This window comes from Macaca mulatta, chromosome 8 (genome assembly GCF_049350105.2).
Source record: "Macaca mulatta isolate MMU2019108-1 chromosome 8, T2T-MMU8v2.0, whole genome shotgun sequence".
Taxonomy (NCBI): Eukaryota; Metazoa; Chordata; class Mammalia; order Primates; family Cercopithecidae; genus Macaca; species Macaca mulatta.
In genome coordinates this window covers 152,689,364-152,701,580 of record NC_133413.1, presented here as the reverse complement: position 1 = coordinate 152,701,580, position 12,217 = coordinate 152,689,364, and the positions used below count along the sequence as shown (strand labels likewise).

General features: G+C 54.0%; 1 protein-coding gene across 50 annotated transcripts in view; it reads left to right on the top strand.

Moving 5' to 3' along the window:
* Positions 1-12,217, top strand: part of TSNARE1 (t-SNARE domain containing 1) — a 209,225-nt gene that overhangs the window by 63,813 nt on the left and 133,195 nt on the right. The window lies entirely within an intron of this gene.

Here is a 12,217-nt window from a genome sequence, read left to right as displayed (position 1 = left end):
GGTCCTCTCCTCTGCAAAAGGCCTGGGCCGCAGGAGGGCTCGTTGCAGCCTGCCGGGCAGTGAGTGGCTGATGGACAGTGACAGCGACGGGGGTGACCTCGCTGGTGTGGGAGAAGAGGAGGTGCTCCCGGGGGAGGTGGTGGGATGGCTTCATATTCTCTTCTACCTCCTGCTGTCCCAGCCTATGTCCAAGGCCTCTGGCCCCTGCTGTGTGTCCCGGATGTGCCGCAGGCACACGCTCTGCTTCGGGTTGGAGAGTGAGTCAGGCCCCCAGGGCCCCATGTTGGCATGCCTGCTAGCCTGCCAGGGCCCTCCTGGGACGTGCCTGCAGCCCCAAGTGGCCTCTCCACCACTGCCTGTGCTTTACTCCTCTCCACGCTCATCAAGGACGAGCCTTTATTTCCTGTGAACAGGAGTCCCTTTGCCCTTGCCTTGGCAGGAGATGTGGGCCTGGATTGTTACCCTGCAGAAGACTGCCCGGCCCGGCCTCGGGGGGCGGGTGCAGGAGGCTGGGGAGGGGGCACTTGAGGGCACTCTCAGTGTTCTTGTCCTCGGTCAGACCCCACTGTGCCACTTGAACTCCCTCTCCCGTGTCGGGCTCTGCACCTGAGAGGGTGGAGCCGCGTGTGGACGATGGGAGGCGTTGGAGGAGGGAGGGAGGGGTCTAGGGGAGTGTGAAAGTGTTTTGTGAGACCTCTTCTCTGACCCAGGTGGGCTCTGAGGGGCATTTCTCTAATAGCATACCTCGTCTTTGACTTTGAAACAGGGTCCCTAAAGTGTATTAAGAAAAAAAGCCAGCAGAAGCCAGCACACACTGCCCCTTCTCTGACACCAGCCCCATGCCGGGTTGTGGCTTCTCCTCTGGGCCGGGGGAGGTGTCTAGGCACGTGGCGTCGTCTGTGGGTTGTGAAGTCCGGCAGCCTGCAGGCCCTGCCTGCGTGTGGGCTGGGTCATGCAGCACTGCGGTCTGAGGCAAAGGGCTAGAGAGGTCCTTGCAGATCCTGACAGTCGTGGGAAGGCTGAGGTCAAGACGGGACGGCTCCCTTGGGACTGAGCTCGAACAAACCCGCCCGGCCCTGTCTTTCCCAGCTCTGGGGTCTTTGGTGAGTGCCAGAGCCTTATTATTTTCTTTCTTTATTGACATAGTAGTCATATATCAAAGTTTGTCATTTCACCCTTTTAAAGTCTTCAACTTGGTGATGCTAGTTCATTCCCAGTGCCGCGCAGCCACCGCCACCGTCTCAATTTCAGAGCATTTCCGTCTCCCAAAAGGGAGCCCCAGCCCTAGGCAGTCACCCTACCCTCAGCTCCCCCGGCCCTGGCAGCTCTAGGCTGCGGTCTGCCTGTGGCTTTGCCTGTTCTGGACGTTTCCTGTGAGTAGAGCCATGCCCCATGTGCCTCTGTCTGCTCTGTAACACTTGGAGCCTCCGCTTCCTCCTCGACAAAGTAGGGCTCCCGCCATCACGAGGAAATACGGGACATGCCTCGGCCAGGGCTGGTGCATAGGAGGTCCCGGCAAACCTCACTTCTCTTATGTGGCCCTGTGTTCCTTCTGGACTGGTGCTCGCCTGCCTCCATCTTCCAAGGCCTGAGCACCACCACTGCGCCATCAGCCTCCTTCCTGATGCCATCTGCCTTCCAGGAGCATGAAGCCCCGACCCTGGCCACAAACCCAGCCCTGTACCGGCCAGTCTGGCCCCCACCCTGCCCCAGAATGAGCTGGTTGACTCCCCAGCTCTCCGGCTGCATCATCAGCCCCTGTTGGGAAGCGCCTCTAGCCCTCTCAGTCCTCTGCGGAGTTGCCTGCGTGGTGCAGGACTGTTGCCGTATGTGTTAGAGGCACCCTCGGCACAGCTGTCCAGAGGAGGGCTGGTCACAGAGGAGGACGGCGCTGCGGGGCAGGGCCGCTGCTCTCGGCTGGTGAGGACCCAGACTCAGCAGGTGTAGGGAGCGAGCCTTGCCTTTGATGTGCCCATCTGCCACCTGCCTTTCCCACAGACCTCCCTCGGGAGTGGTTGTCCAGGTGGGCAGGAGCTGCCCTGTGCTTCCCCGGCTGCCTCATGGCTGCTGGCACAAAGCCTGGCTGTCAGCTTTGCCGGCATTGGCAACTGGGGTTCAGACATGTCCCCTCCACGAGGCCCTCAGAGGTGACCCTGTCTCCCTGGGGTGAACCTTACCAGTGCTTGACTCCGGTTTCTCAGCACCCTGTGGGAGCCAAACAGCATTTGCTCTGGCCACTGTGAGCTGCCCCTCCTGGCTGTGGCGCCCTGGCACACACCCGCTGCTTCCCCACCCCGGCTTCCCCTGCCTCATCCATGGTATGGGTCCACGGGCCTGTGATTCTCCCTGGCCTGCAGAGACCCATCTCCGTGGTCGCCTGGGCCAGTGTAACTAGAGCCGTCACACATCACATAGCTGCCAGGCCTAGTCAATGGTGACTTCGCTTTGAGCCACATCTGATTCTCTCCCTCAGCATGGGCTGGCTCAGGACCAGCTGGGGAAGTGATTGTCAGCCTCGTCAGTCACACACTAAGGTTTTGGGGTACTCCATTTCTCCTTGAGGACCCCCAGCGGTGTTCTGTGGGTTTTGAAGCACCGTCATGCATGTGCAGAGGCCCAGAGCAGGGATGGCCTCCCAGGGCTTCAGACTGCTGTCCCACTACTTCTCTCCTGACGTCTGTCCATCACCAAATGAGTGGGCAAGAAGGGTGCTGCCAGGGTAGAGGTGGGCTGGCCACTTGTGCCCTGCCCAGGTCACGCTAGCAGAATCTGGCAGCAGCTCACATGCAGGGTAGCAGGGTCAAGGCATCTCACCGCAGGGTCAGTGTATGGTGGCTCCTAGAGGGCAGACGGAGGGCCGGCCCTGGGCTGTTCTTCTCTTCTCTGGGGTCACTGCATGTGGACTCGGGCACACACCATGCCCTGTCTGCAGCCGTGGGACGGGGTTAGCGTTGCATGTGGGGCACCCAGCTCATCTCAAGCCAAGTCAGGCTACACTGTCTTGATTGGGCTTTTTCCTGCCTGAACCTGAGCCAGGTCCTCATCCTTCAGCTCATCCCCCTCCGGCAACTGGGCGACTGCCTGGCCAGCGCCATGCCTGGTGGCAGCAGAGCCTGGCAGCCCGTCAGCTTGCCCGGTGATCCAGGCAGCCAGGCAGGCTCGGGGTGGGCATTGGGTGTCCAGAGGGTCTCACTGCTGACTGTGGAATGGCTGTGTCGGTGCCCTCCTCAAGCTCCTGCCCTGGGGACCCCCTCTTGCTGGGGTGCATTGCCTTGGGACCTGGTTCAGTGAAGAGCAACTGGGGCCCCAGACCCTCGTAATCCCCCATCACGGCCGAGTGTTCGTCAGAGGCCTTCGTCTGCAGCGGGCAGGTAAGTGGGGCCTGCAGTGAGATGTGGGGGATGCAGCCCTGGAGGGGAGCATGCCTGCCTTCTTTTGGCGGTCTTAGGGTGTCCCGTTATCCCTGTTCACAGCAGAGCTGGAGGGTGGGGACGGGGACGGCAGAGAGGTCCTGATAAGCGCTGCTGACATTTTGTCGTGTTTTATGGAGTGTTATTGAAGTTGCTCAGATGGTGTGAAGATGGAATCTGGGAAATGAATTTTTCCTCCTTCTCCTGGGAATGGGTGTTGGGGGCAGGACTGTTGGGGTCTTGGGGACAGGAATGAGGGGGGCCCTCTCTGGACCTCCCTTAGGTCCCCGGCCAGAGTCACGGGATTGTTACTAACGGCCTGTGAAGCCAGGGTCTTCAGCTGGGTGGCCGTCCCTCTGAGGGTTCCCGGAGCCAACAAACCTGTGCTCCAGCAGCAGCCTTGGGATATGTCGGAATGGGCACTTCCTGAGACCGGGAGGTGACGTCCTGCCTGTAGTGACGAGCTGGCCCAGTGGGGGCTGGAAGCGGCAGGATGCCTGTGCTGTGGTTGGCGGGGCACGGTGTCACAGGAGCGCAGTGGTGGTGTGGGAGGAGGCAGCCCCTGCCTCGTGACCGTGGACCCCCAGCAGTAGTAGAGGCAGTGCTTGGGGGAGGCCCCGCAGCCTGCCTGGTGACAGGACAGCACTCCCTGCGGCTCCCTCAGTCTTGAGGTTACGCTGTGACTCAACAGGCGTCTCCAGAAAGCACGGTTGTGCTGAGTCCTGGCCTAGAAATGCAGAGCTCACAGTGGGCAGCCCGGCCTGCGTGCCGAGGAAAGCTCCCTGGCCTGGGTGTGCAGTGCAGAGGGCGGAAGCTCGTCTGGCAGGCCCTGAGTGCCATGCCTGACCTCTGGCCAGGAGGGTGATGGTCAAAGCTAGGTTACCTGGCCAGGCTGAGGAGGTCGGACTGGGAGGTGCTGGGCGGAGGTGGAGGCGGAGGAAGGGTGCTCTGGCTGTGCGCTTCTGTCTTACCCCCATTTGGAACCTGGACATGACTTCTTCGAAGTTTAATTCACACACAATGCTACATGTCCATTTAAAGGCACAGTTCACTGCACGTTTGGACAAAACACACCCACCTGACTCCCACCCCAGGGAGGTAAAGAACATTCCTGTGACCTCAGAGGGTTCCCTCTGCCCCTTTCTGGTCAACCAGCCCCAGCTCCAGCCCAGCCCCAGCTCCAGACCAGCCCCAGCCCTAGCCCTAGCTGCAGCCCCAGGCCCAGCTCCAACCCCAGCCCCAACCCCAGAGCCAGCTCCAGCCCCAGCCCCAGCCCCCATTCCCAGCCTCAGCCCCAGCTCCAGCCCCAGCCCCAGCCCCAGCCCCAGCCTCAGCCCATCCCCACCCCCACCTCCACCCCCACCTCCAGCCTCAGCCCCCAGCCCCGGCTCAGCCCAGCCCAGCCCTAGTCCAGCCCCAGCCCCTACCCGACCCCACTCCCCATGGCTTGCTTTGCCCTCAAAGATCAGGTATCTCTGTCTCACAGTTGCGAAGCCAGGTAGCATGTACTCTTCCGCCTTCCTCAGCCCAGTGTGTGCTGCGGGAATGGGTGGTGCACCCCTCTTTATTGCTGGGCGGCAGGCATGCCTTTGGACATACCACAACCTGTGTTTCCACTATCGGTGGATGCTTTTGTGTTCTCCGGCTTTTGACTGTAAAGTGAAAGGGGCTGTGAGCATTTCTGTAGGATCTTTGTATGGACAAATGTTTGCATTGTGTTGTGGGGGGATTATTACGTACAAGTTGAATTGCTGACCGTAGGGCTGGTGTGACTTTTAAACATATACCCATGTGTTTTCCAAGGTGGCTGTGCTGTTTTAATTCCCCCGAGCAGCAGGGGAGAGCTGGATCTATATGTCTCTGCTCATGCTAATACCACAGCAGTGGATATGTATGTCTCTGCTCATGCCAATACCACAGCAGTGGATCTGTATGTCTCTGCTCATGCTAATACCACAGCAGTGGATCTGTATGTCTCTGCTCATGCTAATACCACACTGTCTTGATTACTATCACTGTAAAATACATCCTGCAGTGAGCTGGGAAGAGTTCCTCCTCTACTGTCTTCTGAAAGAATTTGTGTAGAGTTGGTCTTACTCTTCCTGCGAATATGGGATAGAATTCGCCAGTGACCCTGTCTGAGCTTGGAGTTTTTGTTGTGGGAAGATTTTCAGCTACAAATTCACTTCCTTTAATGCTGCAGTTCTATCCACGCTGTCTGTTTCTTCTCAAGTGAGCTTTGATTGTTTTGTATTTTTCAAGGAACTCATCCTCTAAGTTGAGAAATTAATTAGCAGTAGGCTACTCATAATATACCCTTAATATCCTTTCGATGTCTGTAGGATCTATGGTGATATCTCCTCCTTCATTTCTAATGTTGCTGATTTATATTCAATCTTTTGTTCTTGATTAGTCTGAATAATTTTATCATCTCAGTATTATTCACATGTAAATCGATTGATTTTATTAATCATTTGAAAGATCCAGATTTTTTTATCTTTAGGTTTCTCTATTGATTTGATGTTGATTGAATTGGTTTCTGCTCACCTTTATTATTTCTTTCTCCTGCTTACTTTGAGTTAATGCTCTTGTTGGATTGTTGACTTGAGATCTTTCTCTTTTTTTCTAAGTATCTATTGCTATACACTTCCCTCTGTGCATTGCTTTACAGATACACATTTTAATACCTTGTGTTTTTATTTCATTCAGTTATTTTCCAACTTCTCTTTGACTTCTTCTGTTACACATGATGATTTAGAAGTGTGTTGTTTAATTTCAGATGATGATGTTCATTCACAGATACCTTTGTTACTGATTTCTAGTTCTGCTCTCTTCAGAGAATGTATTTTATATGATTTCAGCAATTATAACTATGTCAAGACTTGCTTTATGGCCTAAAATAGAGTCTGTCTTAGTGAATGTTCCACGTGCGTTTGGCAGGAATGTGTATTCCTCTGTTGTGTGGGTTAGGCTGGTTGGTGGTGGTGTTGGAGTTCCTGTGGCCTCTGTGCTCGTCTGTCTGCTTGCTCTGCCGACCGCGCTGCCTGTGATTGTGGATTTCTGTGTTTCTTTCCAGTTCTATCAGTTTTTGCTTCATGTATTTTCAAGCTGTGATACTAGGTGCATACATACTTAGAATTGTTTTATCTTAGTCAGTTGACCGTTTGTTTTTAAAGTGTCCTTTTATTTCTATTATATTTGTGGTTCTGAATTTTACTCTGATATTAGTGTAGCCATTCCAGCTTTCTTGTGATTACTGTTTACATGATGTATTTTTCTAATTTTTACTTATAATTTCATCTGATTTTATATATGAAGTAGGCTTCTTGTATGCACTGTATAGCAAGATCTTGCCTTTTTTTTTTTTTTTTGACAGGGTCTCTTGCCCTGTTTCCATGCTAAAATGTAGTGGCGTGATCAAGGCTCACTGCAGCCTCGATCTCCCAGGTTCAAGCAGTCCTCCCACCTCAGCATTTCAAGTAGCTGAGACCGTGGATGTGCACCACCACAGCTGGCCAATTTTTATTCTTTTTGTAGAAAGAGATCCCACTGTGTGGTCCGGGCTGATCTTGAACTTCTAGGCTCAAGTGATCCTCCTATCTTAGCCTCGAAAGTGTTGGGATTACAGGCATGAGCCACCAGGCCTGGTCAGAATCTTGCTTTTACTCTCATCGGAGAATCTCTGCCTTCTGGTCGGAATGGTTAAAGCAGTGCCTCTGTCCAGTAGGATTTTCGGCAATGATGAAAAGGCCCTGTAATCTACATTCTTTCGTGTGACAGCCATTTGCCACATGGGGCTCCTGGGTGCTTGAAATGTGGCTAGTGCAGGAAGTAACTGAGTTTACCATTTTATTTAATTTTAATTAATTAAAATCTACATTTAAATTGCTGCAAGGTGTTGATGGCTATTGGAGTGGATGAGCCTTGTTCGACTCATGCGTCATTAGTGCAAGGCCTTCATGTTTGGCTTTAACTCTACTGTCTTGATGTTTGCTTTCCACATTTCCTTTTATTCCCCCCTTTTTCTTTTCTTTCTCTGCCTTCCTTTTTTTTTGGAGTAGAATTGAGTGCTATTTAGCATTCCATGTTATCTCCACTGTGGGCTTATGAGCGATTCCTGTTTGTTTCTTTTTTTAGTGGGTGCTTTAGAGTTTACAACATAAATCTTTAACTTTCCGCAGCCCGCCTTCAGATAGCACTGTATCGTGTCCTCCTGTGTGGTGGATCGGCCGTATGGGAATGCACTGCTGTGTCCTGCGCCCACCTTGTTGATGTGGCTTCGGTACATTCAGGACTGCGTGTCGTTTCTGACACATGACCCCGCCTCGTTCGCGTGGCTTCAGTACATTCGGGACCGCGTGTCATTTCCAACACATGATGACCCCGCCTTGTTCGCGTGGCTTCAGTACATTCGGGAGCACGTGTCATTTCCGACACATGACCCCGCCTCATTCGCGTGGCTTCGGTACATTCGGGACTGCGTGTCGTTTCCGACACATGACCCCGCCTCGTTCGCGTGGCTTCAGTACATTCGGGAGCGCGTGTCATTTCTGACACGTGACCCCGCCTCGTTCACGTGGCTTCAGTACATTCGGGACCGCGTGTCATTTCCGACACATGATGACCCCGCCTCGTTCACATGGCTTTGGTACATTTGAGACCACGTGTCGTTTCCGACACATGACCCCGCCTCATTTGCGTGGCTTCGGTACATTCGGGACTGTGTGTCGTTTCTGACACATGACCCCGCCTCGTTCGCGTGGCTTCAGTACATTCGGGAGCACGTGTCGTTTCTGACACGTGACCCCGCCTCGTTCGCGTGGCTTCAGTACATTCGGGACCGTGTGTCGTTTCCGACACATGATGACCCCGCCTCGTTCACATGGCTTCGGTACATTTGGGACCATGTGTCGTTTCCGACACAACCCCACCTCGTTCGTGTGGCTTCGGTACATTCGGGACCACGTGTCGTTTCCGACACAACCCCACCTCGTTCGCGTGGCTTCGGTACATTCGGGACCACGTGTCGTTTCCGACACAACCCCACCTCGTTCGCGTGGCTTCGGTACATTCGGGACCACGTGTCGTTTCCGACACAACCCCACCTCGTTCGCGTGGCTTCGGTACATTCGGGACCACGTGTCGTTTCCGACACAACCCCACCTCGTTTGCGTGGCTTCGGTACATTCGGGACCGTGTGTCATTTCTGACACATGATGGCCCCACCTCATTCGCGTGGCTTCGGTACGTTCGGGACCGCGTGTCGTTTCCGACACATGATGGCCCCGCCTCGTTCGCGTGGCTTCGGTATGTTTGGGACCGCGTGTCGTTTCCGACGCATGACGACCCCGCCTCGTTTGCGTGGCTTCGGTATGTTTGGGACCGTGTGTTGTTTCCGACACATGATGGCCCCACCTCATTCGTGTGGCTTCGGTACGTTTGGGACCACGTGTCGTTTCCGACGCATGACCCCGCCTCGTTCGCGTGGCTTCGGTACGTTCGGGACCACGTGTCGTTTCCGATGCATGATGACCCCGCCTCGTTCGCGTGGCTTTGGTACGTTCGGGACCGCGTGTCGTTTCTGACACATGATGGCCCCGCCTCGTTCGCGTGGCTTTGGTACGTTCGGGACCACGTGTCGTTTCCGACACATGATGACCCTGGCACGTAGGTGTGGATTTTGCTTTCACAATCAATAGTGTTTTAAATAAATGAACATATCTTTTTTCTATTTACCATTCTGGGATTCTTTAATTCTTCATGGAGATCCAGATTTCTTGCTGCTACTTTCACCCTAACTAGCTACTTCTAACGTTTCCTGTACTTCACATCTATTGGAACTGATTCTTTTCACTTTGGCTTGTCAAAATCTGCCCCTGTGTTAGAAATCTATTTCCAGTGGGGGTAGAATTCTAGTTGCAAGTTTTCCTCCCAGCACTTTGAAGACATCCTTCCATTGTCTTTCGGCTTCCACAGTTTCTGACGAAAGGGTCAAATCTTTTCTTATGTTTTGTCTTCCTCATGAAATGTGCAGTTTTTTCTCTGGGCCACTTTTCAGGTTTCTTTATCACTGGTTTTCTGCAGTTTGCCTATAATATACCTTGGATTTTAAAAATATATATTTGTTCGGCTTGTGGATTGGTGAAATTCTTGAATCTCCGAGTTTATAGTTTCATAAAATTTGAGTACTTTTGGTCATTATTTCTGGAAAATCTTTTTGTTTGTTTTGTGTCCCCTCCCCCCTGCTGCCCCCCTCCCTGTGTGTGCCCCTTACTGGCCTGTGACCTTGAGCAGGTCACCTGCCCATCTGTGAATGGGGAGGGTGATCCTGGGCCCTAGGATGGGTTCTCGTGCTCCTCTTGCCAGAGCTTGTTCCATGGTAAAAGAAAAACTTGAGCTGAACTAAATTTAAAGGAGTTTAGTTGAGCAATGAACAATTTATGAATTGAGCAGCCTCCCAAGCCAGAGTATGCTCAGAGACTCCAGCACAGCCATGGGGTAAAAGATTTTGGACAGAAAAAGGAAGTGACATACAGAAAACGGAAGTGAGGCATGGAAACAGACCGGTTACAGCTTGGTGTTTGCCTTATTTGAACATGGTTTGAACCGTTGGCTACGTTTGGCCAAAATTCAGTGACTGGCACAAGTGTAGGGCACGGTCCGTTTACACTGCCTGTTGTTATCATTCAAGATGTACAAATCAACCTGTAGGCCACACTGAAAATATGTAAGGAGGCACCTTTAGGCTAAACTTGATTTAACTCATCATCACTCTCGTTGTTCCACGAATGCAACTGAGGTCCTGACTTGACCTTGCTAGGCTGGGCCATGGTGACATCGAGGGGTAGTGGGTGCTGGGTGATGGGGGGGCCGTTCCTCAGGCCTCGCCCTCCTGGAGGCCGCCTGGCAGTTCCTCCTTTCTCCAGTCCTTGCCCTGAGTGCGGCTGCTGGACCCAGAGGCCTGGGGCTGGAGCAGGGTGGAGGTAGCCGGACGGAAAGTATGCAGGGGGCCAGGACTTGCCCGGGAGCCAGAGGTGCACATAGCATCCGTGGACAGACCTGCACACTCCCAGATAGAGTGCTAGGATCAGCCCTGCCCTGGCCAGGCAGCTCAGTGACCCCGAGCAGAGCCGGACTTGGGCCTTGTCCTGGTGGAAACCCAGATGTCCAGCCAGGGGTGCTATGTACCTTCAGGCCGCGCCACCTGAGGCCAGTCCACACAGGGTTGGTGTTGGGAGGGTCCCCGTAGCACCCCTAGTGTCTTCTAGCCCTCACACCTGTTTGTAGACCTCAAACCATGCTCTTTTATTGCTAAATTTTAATGTGGAAAATTGTAAACTTGCAGAGAAAGTTGAAAGAACTGCACAGACACCCCCATAGCTGCCACCTGGATGCCAGCCTGGAGTCTCTACCTGGTTTAGTCACGCCTTTAGTGCCTCCACCTGCGTGCATTTCAGAGTGAACTTGGCCCTCAGTGCGTTTCCTTCTGAACGCTGTTTACTTGCCATTCACTTCTCTTTCATTTATGTACAGTGAACCGCACAGCTCCTAAATGTGCCATCCTGGGCATTGTGACAGTTTGTGACAGAAATGTGTAACCCACAGCTCTGTCCAGGCCCAGGGCAGGCCCTCACCCAGGAGGGTCCGTCCGGCCCTGCCCCAGTTCCCCAGCCTAGCCCAGAGGCCCCGGGGATTGCCTTGGTCATTCTGGACCTGCGCCCCGTTTGTGCTGTCGTCTGAGCAGTGTTTCTGAGATTCACCGTGTTGCATGCCTGGAGTTTCCTTGCACACAGGCGCATGTGGCCGTCCCTTCCCTGGTGTCTCCTGGGCACCAGCCCTCTCTTCGGGTGGGGGCTGGTAGCAGTCAAGCTGCCAGGAGCTGGGAGCGCTCTTCAGGAGCTTCTCTGGATGTGTGCTCTGCTCCTCTGTGAACCCCGGGGCTGCTGGCTGGAGGGTGGGCAGGCCACGAGTGTTTTGATGTGCTTCGACGTACGCTCTGCCCCTCTGTGTAAATGCCCAAGATGCTGCCCGGGGGGCGGGCAGAGGGTGAGTGATTGCCGCGTGCAGACCCTTCCTGTGGTGGCCGTGCCGTTTATCCTCACCGTGCAGCGGGGGAGCGTTCCATCCACCATGGCCTCATGTGAGTGTTTGCAGCGTGCAGACCTTTCCCGTGGTGGCCGTGCCGTTTATCCTCACTGCATGGCGGGCGAGCGTTCCATCCACCATGTCCTCATGCGAGTGTTTGCAGCGTGCAGACCTTTCCCGTGGTGGCCGTGCCGTTTATCCTCACCGTGCGGCGGGCGAGCGTTCCATCCACCATGTCCTCATGAAGACTTGCTGTCCTCACGATGTTCTGTAGGTTTTTAAAAACGGAGATAAAACCCAGTCACTCAGAATTCACCATCTTAACCATCTTAAAGCGTACAGTTCAGTGTCTGTTAGAATATGCAGCATTCTATAGTCACCACTTTCTAATTCTAAAACGTTTTCATCACCCCCAAAAGGACCCTCGTACCCATTAGCAGTCATGCCCATTCCTCCCTCTCACTGCCCCTGCCCCGGCTCTGTCCGAGCATTGGTTGGTTCTGACGTGGTAGATGTGTGGAACCATGCAGCATGTGGCCTTTTCCCACTGGCTTTCATCTCCGTGTGTGCTGTGCTCAGGGCTCACCTGCATTGTGTGGAAACCAGTGTTTCTGTCTCCGATGCTGAGCTGGCGGTGCAGAGCTGGACCTCGTGTCTGTTGCTTCGTCAGCGGGGCTGTGCTTTGACTCTTAGTGATGCTGCTCTGAGCCTCCACGAGCAGG